General features: G+C 51.5%; 1 protein-coding gene across 11 annotated transcripts in view; it reads right to left on the bottom strand.

The window, feature by feature from the left end:
* PRRC2B (proline rich coiled-coil 2B) overlaps positions 1 to 21,880 on the bottom strand; it is an 87,819-nt gene extending 65,939 nt beyond the window's left edge. For 5 of the 11 annotated variants that reach the window (XM_023242866.2, XM_023242868.2, XM_023242869.2 and 2 more), the window contains exon 1: positions 21,744 to 21,879. The gene's annotated coding sequence lies outside the window, so the exon portion shown is untranslated. Of the gene's footprint in view, positions 1 to 20,806; positions 21,069 to 21,743 lie in introns of those variants that run through there. The other 6 variants (XM_023242870.2, XM_045042913.1, XM_045042914.1 and 3 more) reach the window with 3 other exon arrangements.
* Positions 21,881 to 22,357: the final 477 nt, after the last annotated feature.

The raw sequence follows: 22,357 nt of genomic DNA, 5'->3' as shown, positions 1-22,357 counted from the left end.
GGCATGTTCTCTTTAGGCACCGCGCCACCTACTTCAAATTCTCAGACATTTTTTGTGTCGGCAACGAGACTCCAACCTTGTCCCCAGAACCCTTTCTCTGTGAAAGGACAAACAGTATGTCAGGCTTCGCGGCCGCAGTCCCCACCACAGCCACTCCACCCTTACCAAGGCTGCCACTGCAGCACAGAAGCAATCACAGACAACACGCGCAAAAGGAAGAGTCGTGTTCTCATAAAACTTTATTTACAAAAACAGGAGGCGGGAGGATTCGGAGCCGCAGTTTGCTGACCCTACTCTAAAGGAAAATGATGCGCTACAGTTAGACGGATTCAACTCAAAGAGGTTCGCATACACAGCAGGATAGAGCAGGGGCATGAGACAGACGTGGGGGTGGGGAATCCTAGCTGGGTTTCGCAGGGGAACTCTGCCGCCTCCCCCTCAGCCACAGCAGGGGTCAAACCTTCCACTTCCCCCCCCACACACACACACACACCCCCGCTTTCAGAGGCTCCTTCTGGGGCAGCAGTGAGAAAAGCAGGGACCTGTACTTGTGCGTCCCCTGCCAGTCCTTCCACCTGCAAATGCCCGGCCTCCTCGAGGTTTCTGCAGGAAAAGTACGAGGGGTGCCTGCAGACGACAGCACAAAGGGATGAAAACGAGGTTTCCGGTCCCCACCATTGGGCACCAGAGCCCCCGCCCCCAGCCCCCCAATTCCCAGACAGCATGTTCAGGAAGCAACAGAAATTAAAGATAAGAAAGAAGGCGTGTGCTGCAGGGACCCAAGCACTTCCCAGGCCCCTCTTCTGCACGCTGGGTTTGCAAGCCCCATCCTCGATTCCCTGGACCACACACAGAGGCTCAGCTCTCCCGGACCGGACTGACCCTCGGGCCCCCTCCAGGATCAAAGTCCATCTGGAGCCCCTGCTGTAACTCTTTTACCGGCATGGCATCGGGCATTCCCACCACGGCACAAACAAGCCCGAACTTCCAGCCCGATACCCTGGCCCCAAACAGGCCCCTCCAGTCTCACCCCCGCGCCACCAGGCTCCGCTCTCCAAAACAAGCTGTTTGTGTCTTGACTCCGCCCCACACTGGCTGTGACTTTAGGCCGGTTTCCTCGTGGATTAAACAGAGATGAACATGCTGTTATCCACCTCCCAGGCCTGACGTCAGGAATCAATGAGACAAGGAACACAACGCACGTGACCCAGAGCTCGCCTGCCCTTAGAAGGTTCTCAGCCAAGGGCAGCTGTCACACTGGCTCTGCACAGGCCAGCCCCGAAGCCGCCCCGCCCCACCGTCAGCCTGGCACACAGCACTCCTTCCTCCGGATTCCCGTGCAAGCAACGAAGCCTTCGTTTTCCCCACCTCTGGGCTCCCACGGGCCTGGGCGCTGCCACACCTGGGACGTGTGCCCGCCTTCTCCTGTGATCAAGGGACCTGTCCCCACTTTGGTGTGTCACAGCTTAAGAGCCCTGATGCAGAGCACAGGCCTCTAAAACCACGGCAAGAAATTTGTTCAATGTTCAGGATCTGTTGGTGAACCCCATAATTAATTCTCAGGAGACAGACACACTTTAATTCTCAGAAAACCCTCTTGAGACAAAGAGTCCGCGGCGACTACATTTTAAACAACACTCAACTGCCCCCGCTTCAGGGCAATGAGCATGGTATTCAACGCAATCCCACACCAGTGTTACAACAGACCCCCTCAAGGAGGGGGTGATCCTAGCCCCAGTTCCTTTCTTTATCTGTAATATTCTTCAGGAACAAAAGGAATACATACTGGCCACAAGCTTTACGACATACAGAAAAACGGGGCGCCTCGGTGGCTCAGTCGGTTGAGCTTCTGACTTCAGCTCAGGTCACGATCTCGCGGTTTTGGAGTTCAAGCCCCACATGGGGCCAGCATGGGGCTGTGCTGACAGCTCAGAGCCTGCAGCCTGCTTTGGATTCGGTGTCTCCCTCTCTCTCTCTGCCCCTCCCCTGCTCACATACTGCCTCTCTCCCTCTCTCCCGAAAATAAATAAACATTAAGAAAATAGATATACAGTCAACCACCTCCCAGCTACACTGGCAGTTCTCCCTCTGCCAGTATGAGTACTCTGGTCACCTGCCTCCTGTTCCGCTCTTCTGCTCTGCTTTTGTTTCCCATTTCAAAAGAGTTCGGCACGGAAGGTCATATAAAACACTGTCACTAAATTCTAAACCGATTTGCTACTTGTGTAAAAAAACTGCACAGGGGTGCCTGGGTGGCTCAGTGAGTCAAGCGATTTCTGACTTCCGCTCAGGTCATGCTCTCACGGTTTGTGGGTTTGAGCCCGTCTGTGCTGACAGCTCGGGGCCTGGAGCCTGCTTTGGATTCCATGTGTCCCTCTCTCTCTGCCCCTCCCCTACTCGCACTCTATCAAAATAAATAAACATTTAAAAAAAATTTTTTAAGAAAATTACACGAATGACTTTAAGGATAGCTCCGAGAGGGACAGGCGGTGCACAGGCACACAGAAGGAGAGTCCCAGCAGTGACTTTGTTGACAGCCACAGCCTCCCCGCAGGAATGATGTCACAGCACAGGCTGGAAGCTGGGCTAGAGGAGGGAGGACCGTGGGCAGAGAGCATCTTTCTTCAGCCCAGGGGAAAGCATCCTGCCACCTTCCCAAAGCCCGCGTCCTCACAGATCCGTGGCTATAAACACACAGGATGGTGCAGGGACAGAGCCTGGTTCTACAAATGCCGAACACCAGCCACCACTGACCACATCGCTTCACACCTGCCCCAGTGACCACTAAGGGGCTCTCGGGGCAAAGCCCCCCTACCAAGGGTGAGCCCCCTCTAGCAGACAGTAGCACCCTCTACACACACGGAAGCAAGTGCCAGGAGTCCAAGGGCCACCTCAGCCACTTCCGTTTGCTCCTCTACACACAGGGACAGAAAGTGTACTTCAGCGGGTTGTTAGAAATGCCGGTCGCAAGAGGTGATACAAACACGCCTGGTGGAGGACTCGCGGCTCCAGTTACTCCCCTCCCACCCTCCTCCCTGCGCCGGACTCCCGCCTGGACTCCCTCCACAGCGCCTGCAGCCCCAGAAGCCTCCGGCTCCCAACCTTCTCAAGAGAACTGGAGGGGAGGGCAGAGTTCACACTCCACACGCAAGGAGGTGGAGACAAATGACCAGGGATCCCAACCAGCCCTTTCACTGTAGCGGGGGAGGGGTGGGGGACAGCAGCAGCAGAGCGGTGTAACTGACAAATACGTACACAGGTACACACGAGCACACATTCAAACACGCGCACGTAAATATGACCGAGTATCTATACATGCACACACATCCCTTAATTCAATTCCATCCAAGAAACACTATATAGAATATGGGGGATTCTGGTTAAACACGGCAAAAGGACAACAGGCATTTCTAGCTCACCCTTCCAAAACCCCCTAAAATGAAAATACACAAAGGGCACCCAAAGGTCAGGGACAATATTGGCAGACAAGAAACAGACACACGAGTGGAAACTGATTTCACAGACTGAAAGATCCTCAGACAGGCCTGCAGGACACTAGAGAGAGCTCAGGAGGCACTGGGAGGCGGTGGGCACCTTGTAAGACAGGGAGGCAGGGATTTGAAGGTGGGACAGCTTCTTGAAAAACCCCTCCCCCGCCTGGATAAATTAAACAAGAGAAGTCTAGACTTGAGAATGCCAGGGTCAAAGGGAATGGAAATGAGGAAAAGACCTAAAAAAAAAAAAAAAAAAAAGCTAGGTGAAAACCTGAGTCACAAAGCGAATCGTGGGGTGCCTCAGCCCTCTCTGCTGTGGGCCTCACTGCAGGGTGGCGGATAAACACATTCTGTCCCTTTCTCCACGTCCCTGGCAAAGATGAAGGAGTCTTCTCTTGAAAACCAACAGACACAAACACTTGGTCTTGAGAAAAGAAGGCCGGCTTCCCACCCACTCACCCTACAGGGAGGTAGGCCACCCAGAGCCGGCCACCCCATCCTCAATCAGCTGTGTGTGCCCAAGACCACAGTCATCTGAAGGGCCTCACAAAAAGGCTGATACGAAAAACGCAAACAAAAGAACCTGGAAGAAACAGACAACACCGGGAACCAAAGATTAAAAAAAATAAAGTAACATAAAATTAGGGGCTCCGGGGTGGCTCGTCGGTTAAGCGTCTGACTTTGGCTCAGGTCATGGTTCCAGCCCCACGTCAGGCTCTGGTGCTGACAGCTCAGAGTTTGCAGCCTGCTTCGGATTCTGTGTCTCCCTCTGGCTCTGCCCCTCTCCCACCTTTCTCTCTCAAAAATAAATGAATTTTAAAATAACAGTAAAAGAAAAAAAGAAAGTAACATAAAATTAATACCCCCAGGAAATCGAAAGATCCTACACCCATCCAATAAAAACAGGGTTTCTTTTCTTCAGGGACAATCAGAAAAAGCCCTAGAAGTATTAAATACAGGATAGGCCAAACCCCACCACCTCAGGTGAATCATGAGAAAAACAGCAGACAAATCTCAACTGATAGATATTCTAGAAAATACTGGGCCGGTACCCCTCAAAACTGTCAAGGTCATCAGAAACAAGGCAAATCGGGTAACGGTCAGTCTGGAGGGAACCAAGGAGGCACGAACACTAAATGTGGTATCCTGGAACAGAAAAAGGACGTTAAGTATAAAAGTAACAAAATCTAAGGGGCACCTGGGTGACTCAGTTGGGTAAGCTGCCAACTCTTGATTTGGGCTCAGGTCATGATCTCACAGGTTAGTGGGATGGAACCCCACAACAGGCTCTGTGCTGACAGCACGGAGCCTGCTTGGGATTCTGTCTCTCCCTGTCTCTCGGCTCCGCCCCTGAGTGTGCACATGCTCTCTACTAAAATTTCAATTAATAATAACATATCAGTACTGGGTAATTAATTGGGACAAAGAACCGTACTAACGTTAGAACTTTGTAATAGGAAAAACCGGCAGCACAGTATACAGAAACTACAACTGTTGTGTAAATCCAAACTCTTCTAAATCTTAACTTCAATTTCAATAGAAAAAATGAAAAATAAAGTGAAGAAAATCTCAGGAAATTAACAAAGAGATGAACGCTAGTCTTTCCGTCAACCCAAAATTAAAGGATGGACCCAGGAGTCCAAATTTAACCAGGAGTGATAAAAACAGAGAAGAAAAGAGGGGAGAAGAATTTATCAAATGAAAAAAACATGAAAAATCCCCAGAGCTGAAGTGCCCAAGATTGCAAGGGCACCCCTAGTGCTCAGAATAACGGACGTGAAAAGAACAGAGTACAAGGTGACATTCCAGTATTATGAGGGACAAAGAGAAGAACCCCAAAGTTTATGAAAGCACCCCACGTACCAGGTAGAAGCAATGAGAACGGCCATGAAGACTCATGAACAACAATGATGTGTGTCTGCATTTCTCATCCACATCGTTCCCCTCCCTGGAAAAGGATTTTCAACCTAGAATCCAATACTCAGCTGACCAAATCAAATATGGGCATAGAAAAAGATACTTTCAGGGGCGCCTGGGTGGCGCAGTCGGTTAAGCGTCCGACTTCAGCCAGGTCACGATCTCGCGGTCTGTGAGTTCGAGCCCCACGTCGGGCTCTGGGCTGATGCCTCGGAGCCTGGAGCCTGTTTCCGATTCTGTGTCTCCCTCTCTCTCTGCCCCTCCCCCATTCATGCTCTGTCTCTCCCTGTCCCAAAAATAAATAAACGTTGAAAAAGAAAAAAAAAAATTAAAAAAAAAAGAAAAAGATACTTTCAGACTCACATGAGGACTCAAAACATACACCTTCATAGAAAGTTCCAGAGGAATATAGTCTAACAAACGAGAGAGCAATCCAACACAGAAGCAAACGTCATAGATGCTAATTCTCCCTTCCTCTTTCCTAGAGGAAAAGTGATCCCGTCCTTCCCCAGCCTGAGGGGGCTGACCCACACCCTGCTGGGGGGGGGGGGTGGTATGCAGGGTCTAGAAGTCCATTCCCCTGGCTGGGCTGGGCTGGGCTGTTGGCTCAGCGGCTCAGCATGGGTTCATGACCCACCCAGACAATTACCATACCTGGTTCCTCTGTCAATAACGTCCTCGTGGTTCGAGGCAGCTTAAGATAGTTGCAATTACTTGATGTTCAAACTACCCGACTGGTACACACACGGGATCCAGGAAACAAGGGATCCAGCACAGAGGGACAAGGTCCCAGCATGACATGCAAAGGAAGCCCAAGACGGCCACTGCACGACAGGCAAGAAGACGGGGAGGGTTCCAGGAGGTAAACAGAGCTCACAACTACCTAATGTATCTGTGCAATCTGAAAACAGCATTTGCTGCATTTTACTGAGCACTTGCAAGAAAGGAGAAGATTCAAGTTTTATTGTCATTCAATTTACCAACCAATGTATCCGTTCTGGTGTGCTTTCCCACGTAAGGAATTTTGTCTTACCTGAAATCGGAAAGATATTCTCCTGTTTTCTTCTAGAAGCTTTACTGTCTCATCTTTCATGGTCAGCTCTATGCTCTATGTAAACATGATTCTGGATATGATTTGAGGCAGAAGATTCATTTTCCCAGTACCTTTTTTGAAAAGGCCATCGTTTCCCTTTGTCGTGAGGCACCCTTGTCGTAAACGGACTTCTGTGAAGTCTGTTTCAAGATCTCTCTTCTAACAGCCTATTGTCTATCCTTCTGACAACACTGTGCTGCCCTAATTACTGCAGCTTTTATAAAGTCTTGACATCTGGTAGGATAAGTCCTTCAGCTTTGCTATTCTTCAAGACTGCTTTATTCTTGGCTCTCCACATTTTCCTATAAATTTCAGAATCAGTTTGTCAATTTCCAAACAAAACAACAACAATAAAAGAAAGCCTGCTGGGATTTTTACCGAAATCACATGGAACCCAGAGTTCAAATTCGGGAGAACTGACATCTTCACAAGGCCAAGCGTGGCCAGGACAGCTGCCCCGCACTGCCAGTGGACGTGCCCGTTGGTAAAATCACTGGAAAACTGGCAGCCGTCCGTTAAAGCCACACATATGCCGACCCTGCGACCCAACCTTCCCATTTCTGGGTAGGTACCCAACAGAACAAGTTCGCACACACGTCCAGGGATATTTGTTTGAAGGTGTACGGCAGCATCATTCGGGAATAGCTCAAAATGGAAACTAACGGAAGCTAAAAGTCTATCACCACTAGAACAAATAAATATCATACCCACATAATGGAATGCTATTCAACAGTGGGAATGAATAAACTGTCACACACAAACCACACTGATGAAACTCACAGATATCACGCTGAATGAAAGCACGTACAAAAAAGAAGCAGAACAGAGAGTCATTTTATAAGCATCAGGGGGCAATCCGTAACGAAAACACAGACTGGCGCAAACCTATATATGCAGAGTAACTTCAAAACGAAAAAAAAAAAGTTATTGAAAAAAATCATTGTTAAATAGAAAACACTGGGGAAAAAAATCTCCGCACCTTGGTGGATAAAGCCCACTCAAAAGAGAGAAGATCACAGATGGTCTGATTAAGGTAGATCAGCCAACATGTTCAGAAAGGGACTACACGGCATCTGCCTCACCAGGTCGATGAAGCGCGCAACTCTTGGTCTCTGGGTTGTAAGTTCAAGCCCCACGTTGGGGGGCAGAGATTACTTAAAAATAAAGTCTTAAAAAAAAAAAAAGAAAGAAAGAAATTACTACATATGAAACTTTAAGGAAAAACCCAAATTCTGAAGAGCAAAACTCTCTGACCACAGTGCAATAAAAGAAGACATAATGAAAGCAGAAGTAAAAAAATAACACTACCGGTTGGAAAACTTAAAACACCCTTAAAAAATTCTGAATCAAAGGGAAATTCAAAACCATAGATGCAGAATCCCTAGAAAACCACAAACGGAGGAGAGAACACTATACTATCAAAACTTTTAAAACAAATTTATACTCAAAGGAAATTTAATAATCTAAAAACTTTAAATTTCCTTTTTTTTTTTTTTTTAATTTTTGTCTATTTATTATTGAGAGACAGAGAGACACAGAGCATGAGCAGAGGAAGGGCTAAGAGATGGAGAGACACAGAATCCAAAGCAGGCTCCAGGCCCCGAGCTGTCAGCACAGAGCCCGACGCGGGGCTCGAACTCACAAACCGCGAGATCATGACCTGAGCCGAGGTCGGACACCTAACCAACTGGGCCACCCAGGTGCCCCAAAAAACTTTAAATTTCCAAGAGAAAAGAATGAGATTAAATTAAGCATCCAATTCTAGAAGTCAGAAAAAGACACAATGGAATGCAAAGGAAAGCAGAAACAATGAAGAAAAATGAACCGAAAATAATTAAATGAATGTAACTGAATACACTGGAATAAAATGGAATTAAGAACAGTTCTTTAAACCAAGAAATAAAACAGATAAACCACTGAGAAACAGTTATTTGTACCTCATTTCACAGACAGGACGCCAAGTCTGTGAGGTTAAAAGAGTGGCCCAAGGTCACTATCAACAAGTTAGGACGTTGTAAAACCTGAGCCTAAACCCAGCTCAGTCTGACATTCAGGTCTGCTCTGAAGCATGGACCCATGTGGGCACCAGAGAATGACCACGTGGCCACCAGAATAAAATGCCCACAGTACCCCCCAGCTCTCCCAGTGCTCCTGGGGCCGTGGTGAGTGTCCAGGTCAAATGTGGGCTGGGGTGGGGTCTGAGGAGGCACCACGTCAGGTGAGGGACTCTACCAAGAGTCCTGTGGCCCCAGCGGGTATGCCAGCAAGTGGGGGGTGGGAGGGTGGGGAGGACGGAGAGAGAGGGAGACACAGAATCCAAATCGGGGCTCAAACTCAGGAACCGTGAGTCGGAAGGACGCTTAACCGACGGAACCACCCAGGTGCCCCTACAGGGGTCTGTCTTGAGTCTCTAAGCCACAGTACCTGAATGGTTCCAGGGACCCTGTCATCACTCCTGACCAACTTAAACTCTGTATGGCTCCTTTCTTCATGGGCCATGGGGTCAGTCACTACACACCCAGCTCACACGCACACAGGAATGGGCTGAAGCCTGCAGAAGAGTCTGCTAGAAATCCCTATGCAGTCTGCAGAGTTCCCAGCCAACCTCACCTTTTGAACATACGGTTAATTTACTGAGAGAAAAAAAAAAAAAAAGACAATTTCGATTTACAGCTGGAGACGGACACTCGGGATAGACATGCCACACACAGGCCTCCCTCTCCAGGGTCACAACTCACCAAGGACTGGGTGCATGGGTGGCTCAGTCTGCTGAGCATCTGACTCTCGATTTCGGCTCAGGTCATGATCTCAGAGTTCATGAGATCCAGCACAGAGCCTGCTTGGGATTCTCTCCCTCTCCCTTTGCCCCTTCCCCATGAACACTCTTTCAAGTGCTCTCTCTCTCTCTCAAAATAAATGAACAGTGAAAAAAAAAGAAACAAGAAAAAGAAAAACTTACCACAGACCTGGCAAAAAAAAAGAAATACGTAAGACATACACCTTTATTTCAGTTTCTCCTTCCTTTTCTACCTCCCGTTAATGGTAAATCAGCAAGTGAGAAGCACTTTGCAAATGCCACCACAATCCATGTTCTATATTGTAAGGTCTGATTGAGCAGAGAACAGAAACTGAGACGGCATTTGAATTGGATTGTTCTTTCTAACCAGATCAACAAAGCGGTTTCAAGGGCCATGAACAGAGACACATGACTGAATCAGGTGGATTCCTGTGAACCGTCAGGGCCCCAACACCAGGAGCCGGGGCACTCGGGATGAGGCTGAACAAAATACTGACCCTGGGCGAAGCTGTTGCCGGAAAAGAGCCAGTAATGCGCGAGCTGCCCAGTCCTGGCCCTGACCACCCACAAGCACGCATGTCTGTTACGCTTGTACGCGCCTTCGCAACCGGTACGTGTTACTACCCCGCATCCAGTGTAACAAATGCAAATAACACGACAAGTCAATCCAACTCACTAACGTGGTGGACGTCCTCCATACCGTTTCTTCTCAGCTCGCGCAAACCTAGCAGCGGCCCGTGGTCTTCGAGTTTCAGCCCACCAACGTGGCAAGTTTCCATATTATGCTGTAGCTCACTCTCTTAGTACACTGGGGTCATCTTTCCAAGAAAACACATACAGATCTATCTCATCGTTTGAATGCCTAATCGTATTTCACGGTGTAGCTGTGCCTTTACCCACTGCCCTACAGACAGATACATAAACGACTTCCAGCTGTGTGCTATGACAAACAATGCTACAGCCAACATCGCAGTCCACGCACCTATACGCACTCGGGCCAACACTTGCGGACCATCTGACTTTTCCACGGAGCAGGTTTCTAGTTTGCGCCCAAGGAGCTGAGAGGCAGCAGATGAGAGCTGTAACCCGGCCCCGCGCTGCGGACTCCAGACCCTTCCCCAGGTGAACCTCACGGGAGACAGATGCCCTCTGGCAGGGGCGCCCTGCGGGCTGCAGAACGCGCCCCACTTGCAACAAAACGAAGACCCCATCTTGCAGCCCTCCTCCAACGGTGGCACTCTGGTGGCTGCACCCTGAGGAGGCAGGGGGGAGGCAGCAGTGGCCTCCTGACAAGCCCCAAAGGAGACTCCCTAGCAACAAGCCATGCCACCCGGAGGTGATGCGCCCTTTAATCCGGCGAGGAAATACTTCACCAGGCTGCCTCAATCACGGTCACAACTGCACAGAGGACCCTGCTAACCACCGCAGAGGTGGGTGTCCTAACTATCACCCCCACGTGGAGGCCACAGGTGAAGGAAAACAGGCCCAGGTCACTCCGTTCTGTGTTCTGTCACTCAGCAACTCATGTCGACCCAGAGGCGAGCCGCACACACTAGGGGGTGTGCTTACGCAGAGACGTTTCATCAACAACTCAGCCCCTGCAAATCCACCTTCTCTTTGAAGAAAATAAATTAACAAACCCAAATATGCTGAAGGCGGGGACGGGGGGGGGGGGGTGCTAAAAGGGCTCAGTTGGTTTAAATGATCTCCAACAAAGCCCAGAGCACTAGAGCCCCGGAACCCACAGGCTATTTATTCCCCAAGCCTCAGACACCACAGGAAACCCAGGATGATTACAGCCACTGGGCCTCCAATCGGGCAAGACCAGGTCTGAGGTAACAAAAAGGAAGAACCCAAAAATAAGGGCCAAGTGTCCCCAGGGGCTCTCACAGGCGCGCCAAGCCAGTCACAGGTCAAAAGGAACATGTGCGCCTGCGGCTGACACACCAACTCCACTCACTTATCATTCGTAACAGGTCTTAGAGACGTCACCCCCACCGAGGGAGCTCTATTCTCACAAATCCCGGGCCCCCTCCCCGCTCCATCGTCTCCGCCACCATCCCTGAACTACCACAGGCCGTGTGTGCTGCTCTCCACCCTAACAAGTTCACACCACAGACCACACGGCCCACCTTGTTCCCCACTCCCCGTGTCAACACTGAATCGCACAACCGCAAGACCTCTGCAGGGCCACACTGGCTCATTAAATCTCCTCTTGCCACTGCTCAGTATGACCGGCACAGCGTCATGACTCACCCGGGGTGCAAGGAACTACAAGGGCCTTTTGTTTTATTCCTTAAGAGAACAAGAAAGGACCCCCATGATAATATATAGATTATATAAATACATATCATAGGAAATATTATCTAAATCTATAACACAGCCAATTATACATTTACCATATACATTAAATATACAACCTATGTGGAAACCACATACAACATGTCTTTTATTTATCTTTGTTTATATTAAGATATACCTATAAGCACCTATTAGCTCCTATTTTCCAGTGGTCACTTCCGATTTAGAATTCATATGCATAAAGCATTCCCATTAGTGGAAAACAAAATTGCTCTCAAGACAGCACTCATCAACTGATCTGAAAAAGGGACGGCGGTCTATGGCCATCCCACCCCGAACGCGCCCTATCTCATCTGAAAGCAGAATAGTGGGCGGGAAGAAGTGACTCATTTTCTACTTTGGGCACTTCTAAAGCGTTTGGGCATTTTTGTAACAAGCCTGTGTCATTACTGATACATTGTTTTTAAGGTCTGGGTAAACTGAGCAATACAGAATCAACACCTTACACTGTTTGAGCTCAGTAGGTGCCGTGGTCACCGCAACACCGTACCACAGGTTTCATCCCCATCTGGCAGGAAACGGAGGCTCGAAGGGATGAATGGCACTTGTTCAAGGTCCTCCAGCAAATAGATGGAAATGATGGAAATGAACACTCCCGTTTGCCTGATGCCGAGACAGGTCGTAGCCCAGCAAGCTGCAGGGCCTCCCTTGCACCCGTGAACTGCCCGAGTGCACCTATCTTTATTCCTAGCAAGACATTTACCTGCAACAGCACAGGGCGCCAGCAAGTGACCAGATGCCAGTATTTACCTTGAACGAAGACAAGTATGGCAGAAAGTGCTCCGATGCACCTGCCCCTCGGGGAGGCCCCTGCTTAAGGTGTCTGAGCTCCTGGAGGTGAAGACAGGGGCTATCTGATTTGGGTCTAAATCTGCACGTAGCACAGGGCTTAGCACACTATTAGAAACAGCCATATCTAGTAAACAAATGAGCCCCAAGTGTATACGCCTGCCTACTCCAAACCCCCAGGCCCTTGACTAGTGCTGTATCCAGGAACCATTAATAGCTACTGTTTACTGCGAGCCTGCTTGCCTCCTGCCTGGTACCTTCTACACACTTTGGTACAGGACCCACTGAATCCCTCCCACCTCCAGGAGGATGGCATTACTACCCCCCGTTTTGCAGACAAGAACAGAGACTCCAAAAGATTAAATAACCTTAAATCACCCGGCTCACAAGTGGATGGACGAACTTGGATATGAAGCCAGTGGACCTCAAAGCCGAGGGCTACTCTCCATCAGGAAAGGGAGCAGAGGAGAGGGCAAGGCATTCCCAACTCTGCCAGCGACTGCTTCCAGTTCAAGCTAACAATAACAGCCCTCAAGGGCAGGAGCAGTATAATCCCAAAGGGTACCTCCCCTGGGTACAAGCACAAATCCTTCCCAACCCCGCCTGATGAAATACCATCCAGGCACTTCCAGGGGCTTCCTTTCTGCAGTCACTTCGCCCAGGAAGTGTGATTTCCTTGAATAGCTAGAAGGGAGAGAGACGTGGGCCCTGAAGCCAAGCGGTTGAGCGGATCTGCCTAAGAGCCATTATCAGGAAATGCAACGGAGAGCTGGCCTCCAAATAAGCTCCACACAGTAAGAAATATTAACAGCAACAAAACCACCAAGGGCTGCAAAACGAGAGCCTCAGAAATCTCCAGAGAGGCTAGGCTCCAGTGTGTAAAGGCTGGAAGAAAACATCGGTGCCAAGAGGCTACCTGTGCCTCTCTCCACAACCTCCTTCTGGTTCCCACCCTGACCTTCCCCCAGTGAGGTGCCCAGGGCACCACTCCAGCACCAGAAGACCACAGTGAACACTGCTTCCACAAAAAAAACCCTAAGATTCGACACTGACTACTAGAGCAAGTCCGAAACAGTGACTTTTGCTTTTGATTTGGGAAACCGTGCTCATTCATCCAAAATGACAAGTTAAAGGCTATAGGGTTAGTAAAGTCCACAGTCCAGAAACACCCGCTCTCAGATTTATACTATTATTTACAAATGGGCACGAAGTCGGGTTTAAACTTATTCTTATTTTTGAGAGAGAGAGGGAGAGATAAAGTGTGAGTGGGGTAGGGGCAGAGAGAAAGAGGCACAGAATCGGAAGCAGGCTCCAGGCTCTGAGCTGTCAGCACAGAGCCCGATGCGGAGCTTGAACCTACGAACCGCGAGATCATAACCTGAGCTGAAGTCGTATGCTTAACCCACTGAGCCTCCCAGGTGCCCCCGACACAAAGTTTTTTGAAGAGGAATTTAGCAGAATTCTTTCCAAAATGCTATTCATCTCGAAGGGTCCACACTACAGAAACACATGCAATTATGTACAAGTTATACATTTCTCAAGAGAACACTGGCAGAATTTTACCAAAACTGTGCAATATCCAAAAGTTAGAAACAGCCCCAATGTCCACCAACGGGAAACAGATTAAACCAAGTGTATGCACAAAACATCCTCTGCATTGCTAAAACAGACGACGCAATCCATCTGTACGGACTGTCGTGGCATACATGTGCACAATTTTTTTCTGGAAGGAATGACAAACTTCTCACGGTGGTTTCTCTACAGAGAGTCTGGGGAAGAGCGCTTACACTTTTAATACAGCTTAACTTTCCTAACTGTTTTCTTGAAAAAAGTCAACTGGAAATATCTGAGTCGTGGAATTACTAGCTGTTTTCGTTTTTCTTCATACACTTGTAGATTTTTTAAAAGCTTCAGAAGTATTATTTTAAAAATGTTAGAAGCGTAACACACCGGTACGCATTAATATGAGAACATGCTCTTGATGTGTTTAAGAATGCATGTTGTGGGGGGCGCCTGGGTGGCTCAGTGGGTTTTGGCTCGGGTCATGATCTCCCGCTGACAGTGCGGAGCCTGCTTGGAATCCTCTGGAGAGCACTCGCACGCTCTCTCTCCGCCCTTCCCCCGCCCTTCCCCCGCCCTCAAAATAAATAAACTTAAAAAAAAAAAAAAGAGTCGAGTCTGGGAGGATAAACACACTGAGCTGTAAACAGTAGTTACTGCCTGGAAAGCTAGAGGAAAGAGCTTTCATTTTCCCTCATACGCTTGCTTTTTCTCTTTCTTAATGAGTGTGTATACTTTTGTAATTAATTTTCTATCAGGGAAAAAAAAAAATTCCACTTTCTGCCTTAGGACAACGTTTCCACTGTCCCCAGCTATTTCTGAACACTCAGCCCATTCACTCCCCCGGCAGGTCGGCCAGGCAGCACCGCTCCCAGACAGGCCTATGTTTCTGTAGCGCCTGGAACAGAGCAGTTCTTTAAGCTCTGAACTGTATGTAAACAACACCTGCCGAAAAAAGCGCTGGAAGACACAAAGGAGCCGTGGAGAGAGTGGACAGAGTGCCGGCGATGACCTCCTTTTCCCAGTTGGTCCTGCGGCAACGCATCCCATCCTTCTACACAAAGAGATGATCTCGAAGCCCCAGCGGGAGAAGTCGACTCACGCTTCCGAAGTCCTGTCTGCCCTCCCCCGGGCTGGCCACCAGCCACAGCAAAGTACTCGCCTAACAGGTTCCCGTCCAAAGGGCTCTCGAGTTCTGCAAAGCAAGCTGACCGGCAAGTTTTCTACCGTGGCTCACACGGTTCTGATTCCAACTTAGAAACACATTTTTAATACTCCAGGGGGCTTGGCATACTGTTTTCAACAGGTGCCTGGTTCTTTTTAAGAATTTTTTTTTTCTTAAAGCAATCTGCACCCAACACGGGGCTCAAGCTCACAACCCTGAGATCAAGATCACAGGCTCTTGGTCAGGTGCTGATTTCAAGTCTGCTGTAGTTTCCAGAAGGTCTTCCCTGACCACCCCACACCCAGGCTGGGATGGCCTTGACTTCCACGCACCTCATCTGCAGCTCCACTGCTTCTGCACCTGAGCCCCCTCCCCGTGTCAGACACAGAGCACAGCAAACAGGAAACAGAATGCTGCTTCCTGGCCCCCCCCTCCCTCCCTCACCCCACTGGGGAAAACGCACCCCGTCAATAAAGAGCAAAACTGCATTCAAAAGCTGTCATCACTGACAGATGAAGGGGTAAACAAAATGTGGTATGTAAACAGGATATGGAATGCTATTCGGCCACCAAGAGGAACGGAGTTCGAACACCCGCCACAGCCTGGGCAAACCCTGAAAGCATGAAGTCAGACACAAAAGGGCCAATAGTGTATGATTCCTCTCAGAGAGACACAAAGCAGACGGTCGCTGCCAGGGGCTGAGGGACGGGAAGTGAGGAGTCAGTGTTTGACGGGCACAGAGTTTCGGTTTGGGAAGGTGACAACTCTCTGGAGGGGGGTGGCGGTTACACAACACTGTAAACGTACTTAACGCCACTGATCGTACACTTAGAAATGGCTAAAATGACAAACCTTACGTATATTTCACAATAAAATAACTGTTTAAGAAAGTGTATTTAAAGTTGTGAAAAGAACTACAGAGAACAGCAACGGAGAAGAGGAAAGAATCAAGGGAGACGATGACACAATCGGGTTGAGAGATCCGGAGGCCGCTTTAAGGAGGGGGCTCGCTTTCTCCCCACTGGACAAGCTCCCAAGGAACACAAACGTGGCACCAACAGCCATGTGGCCTCAGACTGGTAAATGCTGAAGTCAAGACACTTGGTTCAGACTCAACCCCAAACTTCACTCATCAGACAGCTTAGCCAGGACTGAAACGGCCAGGTCCGAGACACCCAGAACTTGGTGGCTCAGGCAGGAAGCCACCTTGGGAGTCAAAAGGGACAAGGGCTAAAGGAGAAAACAGAACTGAAGAAGGAGCCTGCATTCTCTCTGGCCAGGAAATGCCACTTATGGGAAATCATGAGCAACATACACCAAGATTTACATGGGAGGATGTGCCCTCAAATTTTGTTTACGTGAAGGAAAAATGGGTAACAACAACTTAAATAACAACAGAATTAAAAAAAATCATGGCAAATCCATATAAAGCAATTACACAGTTACTAAAACGTTTTCAGGGGGCCTAGTTGGCTCAGTCAGTGAAGCGTGCAACTCTTGATCTCAGGGTTGTGAGTTCAAGCCCCGTGTCGGGCAGAGAGCTTACTTAAAAAAAATAAAATAAAGTAGGGGCGCCTGGGTGGTTCAGTCAGTTAGGCGTCCGACTCTTGGTTTCGGCTCAGGTCATGATCCCACGGTTTGTGGGTTCGAGCCCTGCATCAGGCTCTGTGCTGACAGTGTGGAGCCTGCTTGGGATTCTGTCTCTCCCTCTTTCTCTGCTCCTCCCCTACTTGTGCATGCACGCTCTCTCTCTCTCTCAAAATAAATAAACTTTAGAAAATTAAAAACATAAAATGAAATAAAATAAAAATATGTTCTCGATAAGTTAAGAAAATATACTCTAACGGTAAGAACTATAAACCATGGGGGCACCTGGGCAGCTCAGTCGGTTGAGTGTCTGACTTCAGCTCTGGTCATGATCTCGCGGTTCATGAGTTCGAGCCCCACCTCGAGCTCACGGCTCTCGGCGCAGAGCCTCTGTCCCCCTCTCACAGCCCCTCCCCCATCTGTGCTCTTTCAAAAAATAAATATAAACATTAAAAAAACCAAGAACTGGGGCGCCTGGGTGGCGCAGTTGGTTAAGTGTCCGACTTCAGCCAGGTCACAATCTCGCGGTCCGTGAGTTCGAGCCCCGCGTCGGGCTCTGGGCTGATGGCTCAGAGCCTGGAGCCTGTTTCCGATTCTGTGTCTCCCTCTCTCTCTGCCCCTCCCCCGTTCATGCTCTGTCTCTCTGTCCCAAAAATAAATAAACGTTGAAAAAAAAATTAAAAAAACAAAACAAAAAACCAAGAACTATAAATTGTGAACAGCATATATAGTATTTTCCTAACTTTGAAAAAACAAATACGTAAGCCAAGGAAAAAAATACACCAGTCTTGTCTGTAGTTCTCTCCATATGGTGAGCTTAGAGGTGTTTTATATTTTTTTTCTTTATTCTTTCAGTATTTCCCTTTTTTTTCTTTAATAAAGATGTTATTCTTATGAATAGGGAAAAATGTACTCCTAGGGCCTTGCACAACGCCTGGCAAACAGTACACGCTCAAGGAGTAGCTGGTGCAGGACAGTGACTCTTAAAGGCGCTACATACTGCCTCGCCACACCGCCACTGAGAGGAAAGAGGCTGAGAGGGAGAAGGGATCCAGAGCCCGAGCTCCAAAACCAGCCGCAGAGGTGGGAGACGAACGTGCTCTCAGAGGGAACGTGAAGGGCCGCCAGCAACCTAAGATAGACCTCACTCTGCCCACAGACCGCTCCCGCTGCAGGCAGAGAGCTCTACAAACCAGTGCGGCTGCCAGCATCATACAGAAGCAACCCAGCCCTCAGCTCAGGCCACACGGGGCGGGGGACAAAAAACAAAATCAATAAGTACAGCTAACAGCAACACTCAACCCGGACTTCTGGCTCAAGTCACCAGGGCAAGCCTCTCTCCCGGGGCCGAGGCTTCGCACACGCCAGCCACAGACACGATCGGTGACACAGATCCGACAACGGAGCCGGGGTCTTGGAGCTCCCAGGTGAGGCGACCTGGTCCAAACGGCACCTTTGAAGCCTAAAAGCTTGTCATCCACAATTTCCGTCCACCAGAAAGCTCTCAGTCTTTCTCATCCGTCCTGAGCACCACAAGCTTTATTTCTCCGTCCAAATGACAGACCAAAGGTTCCCAAGTCCACACAAGGCCCAGAAAAAAACGAGACTTTCTTAAGAAACTTGAGTTACGACTTGAAAAGCAGTCTGGTTACCCCTGACCGAACTCTTGAGATTCAGAGCACAGAGCCCCACAGCTCTCTGCCGGAGACTATTTTTCAAGGGGAGCGCACGGCCTTAAAATCTAGTGTAGACAGGCCCCACTTAAGATCTGCCTGCCCATAACAAGACACATACGCTTGATAGTAGAGAAGCCTCATTATCAAATTTAGAAATACATGTCCTGACCCACCCGGCCTATTCTGGTGTGAAACAGAAACCAACACAGAAATGATCAATCTTAAATGGTAGAATAATGAGACATCCAACCAGCACACAGCCATTAGCAACATGAGTCAGTACTTTGTGCAAGCCAAAAAAAAAAAAGAAAAAGAATAATCTTTCAAGTACAATAAAATAATCCTTCAGGAGAAAAGAGAACTGAAATTTAAAAGGGGGTGGGGGATGGTGAAGGGGCACAACAAAAATCCCTCGGCAGGGCCCCAGGCAACCAGTCCGTGCTGGAACTAGTTCTGACTTGCCATTCCTGAAATTCTACTCTCCCAGGGCTTTCTGGCTCTCCCTTCCCCAGGCTCTTTACCCATTTGGGCTTGAAGGAGACTGCAAAGGACCCAGGCCGCTGCAGGCAGGCCCCCACAATGGGCAGAAACATGGCCCCTCCATAAAGCCTTGGGTAACTGAAATTCACAGGTAATCCAAAAGCTTAAGGGGAAGGACAGCGGATTCTTCTCCTTCCCTAAGTAATAGTGCAGGGCCAGACCTGGCCACAATGAAATCAGATAGAAAAGACAGGCCAAGAGGCAGGAAGCTGGGAAAACTAAAGACAGGGCCCCCGCTAAGATGTCTTCAGTCCCGCAGCCAGCGGGCCTGGAGGAGGTTCCAAGGAGGTTTAAAAAAAAAAAAAAAAAAGAGAACACAACAAAACCAAGATGGTTGGGGGAATGCCAGAATGTACCAAAACAACTGCCCAGGAGACTGCAGAAGCACAGTAAGCCCAAGCAGAGCGTCTCTAGGGCCGTCTACAAACATGCTACAGGTGTGGCCCAGACATAACCTGGGTCTCGGCCCTCACCCACGACCGAGACCGGGGGTCAGTTTCCCCTGCATTAGCCTCAGTCCTCCCTATGGTCTCTAATAAACACCCCGGGGCAGCCTAGCTGTTCTAGGCCGTTCTATTGCTTCCAGGCCCCGAGTAGTGGCCGTGACACGCAAATACTAGCTAAGGATAGAATCTGGGGTGGGGAAGTCACGGCGCCATCAGCCAGGGGAACAGGAGAACAAGTTCAGGAGCTGAGAAAGGATGAGAAAAGCGGGAAATCAACAAGAACAAGATACATTCTCGTCACCCTCCCACAGAACGAAGCGGTTTGCTGTACAAACAGAATATGAGGCTCACAAGAGCCCCAACAGATACTCCAGGCAAGGCATAATCATTCCCATTTCACAGATGCAGCAGCCGCGGCTCAGAGACTTGCCGAGGGTAAGCCGATGAAGACCGGAATGCGGGCTCCCGGAGAGACACTTGCCCGAGCAGACACAGGCTCCCCAAGTGGTCATCTGCCATCCCCAAAGGAAAGCAGTCATCCTCCAAAGTCCCCGGCCTCTGCCTGTTCTCGGCATCTCTCACTGTTCTAAGTCTGCCTTAAACAAAGCTGTAAACGTGCCTGGGAGGGGGCAAGCAGCCCAGACCCGAGGACACGGACTTACTACCATCAGTTCCTGGGAGCTCCACACGCCACTCTCTCCCATCCTTGTCTCCCCAGAGAGGCTGAGCACCGAATGAGCCAAGTGCTCCAGAGACGTTCGGTGCCTTCCATTCCTCTCCCGTCCACGCCTTAGCCCAGCACCTGTGGTATCTGCACCAGCTCCATCGGGTCAGTCAGCCCTACGGGTGGCATCACGGTGGCTCAATTCCATCCTAGGGCTTGACGGCAGTTGCAGAAACTACTACTAAGCACTAACCTGCGGGCCGGGCCCTTCCAGATCTTTCACCACCTCCCTAACTCTACAAGGTGGAGGATGCGAAATTTAGGCCAATGACGGCTCTCTGAACCCTAGATTTCTCTGGCAGAAGGATTTGCACCCCGAAGCCTGGGCCTCCCCAGGCCCTCTTTGCACCACACCGCCGTGTACAGAGCGAAAAGGCTCAGTTAGATTCGGAGAAACCACGCTCCGACTTCACACGGCTGGTTCCAAAAGCCAAACTGGATAAATGTATACACAGCCACACAAAATGCACAGAAATTCTTGGGGGGGGGGGGGGGGCGGAGAAAGAAAAACCTCAGGGCCAACTTAACAACCCGTAAACCAAAGGCTTCTAAAGGCTTCTCCCTGGCAGCCGTCGAGCAAATGACACCGTCTGGGGAGCCTCCCCAGCCCCCGTTTCCCCCCACTTCCTCCGAACTACCCATTCCCTCGAAAAACACCTCCTCTTCTGGCCGAAAGGTGGGCTCGGACCTCCCGCGGTATTGAGAGAGAGAGGGAGGAAAGAGAAAACCGCCTTCCAGCTTTGTGTGTGGGCAAATCCACTCCAGAGGCCCACGGTCTCGACAGCGCTGTTCCTCACTCCGGCGAAAGGGGGGAAAAAGGAAAAAGAAGGAAGGAAAAAACCCCATCTGGCAGGCCCTGAGGAGCGACATCCTGTTTATTATTAAACGCGCTCAGTAGCAGAGCATGGAGTATTTCGAAAATAACCCTGTCGCTGGCGCACCGAAAGGGCGGCCGGCGGCGGCGAGCCCCCTGCCCCCTGCGCGCCCCCGGCCGGCGACTCGGCGAGGGGGAGGGGCACCGCCGCGCCCCCCGCCGCCGCCGCCGCCCCCCCACACCTCCCGCCCGGGACTGGGGGGAGGGGGGGCGCCCCGACCCCGGGACTCCCGGGCGGGGTGGGGCCTCTGCAGGCCGGCCCGGGGGGAGGGGGGCGCAGGAAGGCCGCCCCGGCTACTTCCAGGCCAGCGGGGCGCTCCGGGCCGCCGGCCCCCGGCGGGCGGGAGGCGGCCCCGGGACGCGGCGACCCCCCCTCCCCCCCGCCCCTCCGGCCCCGACCCCGCCGCCCGCCCGCCCGCCCAGGCCGCGCGGCGCCGCACAACAATGGCGAGCCCGGGCCCGGCCGCCCGCCGCCCCCGGGCCGGCCCCGCCCGGCCCCGCGGCCCTCGCCCCGGCCGGCGGGGCCCAGGCGGCGGCGCGCTCGCGGACGGCGGGCGGCGGGCGGCCGGGCCCGGGCTCGCCGCTGTCACTCAGTCAGGCAGCCGCCGCCGAGACAAAGCCCCGCCGGGCCGCGCCGCCTCCATCTTAGCGCCCGACCGCCGCCCCGGCCCCCGGCCCCCGGCCCCCGCCCCGCGCCGCCACCCCGCCGCCCCGGCCCACCTGGTCTGGTTCCGCGGGCGCGACTGGGCCGGGCGATGGCGGTCGGGCGGCGGTCGGGCGCGGAGGCGGCGGGATGGCGGCGGATTGCGAGGCGGCGGCGCGGCTGCTCGCTCCCTCGCTCCCTCCCTCCCTCCCTCCCGGGCTCGCTCGTCGCTCGCTCGCTCGCTCGCTGGAGCCTCGGAGCCTGTGTCTCGCCGCTCGCCTCCCTCTCGCGCTCGGCTCCCCGCCCCCCGCCTGCCGCCGCCCCCGCCTCCTCCGGGCCTCCTCCTCCCGCCGCCCGCCCGCCCGCAGCCGCGCCTCGGCCCGCGCAGCGCCCCCTGCCGCGCCGCCCGCCCGGAGGGTGGGGGTGGGGCTGGGGGCCCCGGGAGGGGAGGGGCCGGGCGGCGGGGGGAGGGGCGCCGGAGGAGGCGGGGGCGGGGTGGGGCCCCCCCCGAGGAGGCGAAGGGGCCGGGCAGGGGAGGGGAGCGGCCCGGGAGAAGGGGGTTTGGGGTTCGGGGGAGACGGAGGGGAAGGGGCACCGGAGAAGGGGTGGGGGCTGGGGTCCCGGGAGGGGAGGGGAGGGGAGGGGCCGGGCAGCGGGGGCGGGGGAGGGGCACGGAAGGAGCGGGGCTGGG

The sequence above is a fragment of the Felis catus genome, chromosome D4 (genome assembly GCF_018350175.1).
Source record: "Felis catus isolate Fca126 chromosome D4, F.catus_Fca126_mat1.0, whole genome shotgun sequence".
NCBI classification, from domain to species: domain Eukaryota; kingdom Metazoa; phylum Chordata; class Mammalia; order Carnivora; family Felidae; genus Felis; species Felis catus.
The sequence above is the reverse complement of the archived record's forward strand: the minus strand, read 5'-3'. Positions and strand labels throughout refer to the sequence as shown.